The sequence below is a fragment of the Zingiber officinale genome, chromosome 3B (assembly GCF_018446385.1).
Source record: "Zingiber officinale cultivar Zhangliang chromosome 3B, Zo_v1.1, whole genome shotgun sequence".
NCBI classification, from domain to species: domain Eukaryota; kingdom Viridiplantae; phylum Streptophyta; class Magnoliopsida; order Zingiberales; family Zingiberaceae; genus Zingiber; species Zingiber officinale.
In genome coordinates, this window is record NC_055991.1 from 15,188,916 (window position 1) to 15,192,490 (window position 3,575).

A 3,575-nucleotide genomic window follows, 5' to 3' on the forward strand; every position below is an offset into this window, starting at 1 on the left:
AGACCTTGGACCCGAACCAGATGTTAACCGGACTCAGCCAACCAGCTGGTCTACGAAAGTTTTGTTAATATAGTATGGATTAAAATCTATATAAGCAGTTTTTTGGGAACAGAAATACCAAAATAAAAGGGAGCCGAGCAGAGTTCGAACACGCGACCTTTAAACTCGCGCAAAAGCCGGCTGACCAGGTGGGCAAACGGAATTTTCTGTTTAGAAAAGGTAGGAAAATTATTTAACAAGTTAACAGAATATGAAGATTATAAAGAGGGATAAGTTGAGGTGGTAAATTCCCAAAACCGAAAACCCTTTTCCTCTCCTTTCCTCTCCCGATCGCGAGCGACGGCGTCGGCTTCTCTCGGGCAGAAATGAAGAAGAGGGCTAAGGGCTTCACCTCTATCTCCTCCTCCCGTGCGCCTTCTCCTCTCGAGCGACAGTGAAGAAGAAGCCCGTGAGCACGGACACGAAGGGAAGAGGCCGAGATTGTGAGCTCCTCCGAAACCCTAGAGCTACCTTTCTCCTTCGGTAGTAAGCTCAAGAACAGCAAGGTAAGTCGCTACTCACCTGCAGTAGGATAGTTCCGGATTTCGATTCGTTTTGGTGTTTCCTTGGTTGTTCGATTTTGCCGTGAAGCTTCTCGGTTTTGCTTGCTGCCGTGAACCTTAAAGAAAGAAGAGAAGGGATTTGAATGGTTTAGATCTGTTCTAGTTTAACGAATGAAATAGATAAACATGGAAGAGAAGGGTTTTGCTTGCTGATGATCTCTTCCATGTTTTGCTTCCACGTTTTGGTTTCTACAGATTTCGGATTTATGCTGTAAAAATCTGTTTAGCACAGCATTCACCTCCTTTGATTCCTGCCGTGATGTTCTTGTGGGAAGATGAGAAGGGGTTCCATTGGGTTTGGCAAATAGTTAGGCTTCTGATAGCAAGCAAGTTGATTTTCTTAGGTTGCAATTAAGCAAGCTTGATTCCTTTTGTTTCAATTCTGCAAGTTTTATTCCTTTTGTTACACATGCAGCAGGTTAGTTAATTTAGTTTTCCTTCAACAAGTTAGCTAAGTTTCAGTCATAGTTTTTGGTGCTAGTTAGTGGGCATGAACAGCCCTATATATATATATATTTAGCATCTGTTTAGACCCTTTTGTACTATGTAGTGGCACGAACAGCCCATTAATCCTATACTGGCTTCAGAGCTTGCTTTGCAGATTTTTGATTTATTCTAGCATGTTGTTTAGACCTTCCTATTTGTTGTTAGTTAAGCATGTGTAGTTCTCTTTACTACTAGATATACATGAGCAGTTTCTTTAGTTTTTATTTGTTATTAATTATAGCATGAGCAGTATTGATTTAATTCCTAGTTTTGTTTGCTATGTGTTGAGCATGATCAGTTTCCTTTGCCACGAGATATGCATGAGTATACTTACTAGTTTTCCTGTGCTATTAGATCAACCTGAGCAGTTATATATATGTTGTTTATTTCAGGATTTTCAGAATTGTTTTCCTTTGTATTAAACCTGTTGTAGCATGTTTGAAGAAGTTAGATATGCTTTCTTTTGATTTGCCTCTGATATAGCATGCTTATAGAAGTCAGATTTTCTTTCCTTTGATTTAATTCTGCTGTAGCATACCTATGTTCTTTTTAAGAGTTTAAGAAAAGTATAAGAAAGATTAAGAAATGAAAGAAAAGGCCGAGGCCTTAAGTAGATCCCAAAAGTCAAGACTTTAGGGATTTTAGCACACAAGGTGCCTATTAAAATGCCAAGGCATTAAAAGAAGAAGTAATTAAGATTATAAATATTTTACTTTTAAGAAGAGGCTAGTACCCGACATCCAAGAGCTTGTCGTTAAACAAATCCAGGTGTCCAATTCCGAGGTCTTGGCCCTGGTAAGTCTGCTCTTTTAGGATTGGTGGCTCGCTACCCCAACCTATTAGGAACGCGATAAGATGGTACTACGCCCGGCCCAAGAAGAAGTTGATTATTATTTTAAGTATTATAAGTATAAGCTTTTAAACTAATAAAACAATGTGTTTACAAAAGTTTACAAGTATTAAAGAATAAGTTTTAAATAAGTGAAATAAAAGAATAAGTTTTAGAATAAGTTTTTAAGTAAGTTTAATAAGAATCAGAAAGTGTTTAGAATTCAGTAAGTTAAATTCTTTACGCTAGCATGATAGTATAGACTTGTCTTATATGTTTAGCCTTCAAGATGTTTCTTTACTATTAAGAGCGTGAGTTAGCTTCGTTATTCGCTATTTATGAGTGAGTAGCTTTTAAGTTAAGATTCGCTTTAGCATGTTTTTATTTATATACACGCATATCGAGTTTTTGTGTAGAACTTACTAAGCAAATTTTGCTTATAGACTACACTTCCTCTTACCGCAGACAGGAAAGGAAAAGATATAGAAAGGCGGCAAGGAGGTGTTCGAGGGATGTGATGCCAGGACTATGGAAGCCTTGGGACTTAGTTTAAGAATATTAAGAATGTATTAGATGAGTCATTTAGTCTTCCGTTAGTTAATTATATGTTTTATTTTGTTTCCGTATTTATTACTTGCATGCTTTGATTTCATTAAACTGCGTGGTGATGTTATTCCTTTGGTTGTGAAAATATATGTTACCGAAAGTATATTGTTTCAGTATTGTTGATTTGTCACCCAGACAGGGAGACTCACAAATTTTCGGTAGGGTTTCCATGTGATTTTTAATCATACCGGTTAAGTAGAGTTAGTAGTTAAGTAACGGTCATCCTTAGAGAGTAGTAGTAGTAAGAAGGGTGGTCGTTACAATTTCCCAACTTATCGGGCTTATTGATTTATCGAACTAAATCTCACCCATTGATAAATTAAAGAAATAAATATCAAATATATGTGCTTGTTATTATATTAGGATTAAGAGCACACACTTCCATAATAACTGAGGTCTTTGTTCCTTTATAAAGTCAGTATAAAAGAAACGACCTCTAATGGTCCTACTCAATACACTCTAAGTGTACTAGTGTAATTATATAGTTAAGATAAACTAATACCTAATTACACTACGACCTTCCAATGGTTTGTTCCTTTCCATCTTGGTCGTGAGCTACTGTTTATAATTTATAAGGTACTGATAACATGATCATCTGTGTGTGACACCACACACCATGTTATCTACAATATAAATTAATTGAACAACTACATTTATCATAAATGTAGACATTTGACAAATGTGATTCTTATTTCTAATTAAATATTTATACCAAAAGCTAGGCTTTTAGTATACATCCTAACAATGATATAGTAGAAGATAACGCTCAATGGGGTAAAAGGATCCATATAACCAAGCCCACCTAGTGAGATAAGAGTTGGTTGTTGTTGTTATTGTTGTTATTGTTGTTAGGTTAGGCAAGACAATGGAAGTCTTAGCAAGGCTAGGCAGTAGAAGACCTAGCTGGGAACTAGGCAATGAAAGTCCTAGCGGAGCTAGACAGTGGAAGACCTTGTTAGGAATTAGGCAATGGAATTCCTAGTGGGGCTTAGCAATGGAAGACCTTGTTGGGAACTAGGCAATGAAAGTCCTAACAGGGCTAGGTAAGAAAA

General features: G+C 36.8%; 1 long non-coding RNA gene across 1 annotated transcript; it reads left to right on the plus strand.

The window, feature by feature from the left end:
* The first annotated feature begins 294 nt into the window (after window positions 1–294).
* On the plus strand, window positions 295–2,434 carry LOC121968093. The gene is made up of 3 exons (XR_006107930.1): window positions 295–545; window positions 2,207–2,208; window positions 2,383–2,434. It is a non-coding gene; the product is annotated as an uncharacterized LOC121968093 (long non-coding RNA).
* The last annotated feature ends 1,141 nt before the right edge of the window (window positions 2,435–3,575 follow it).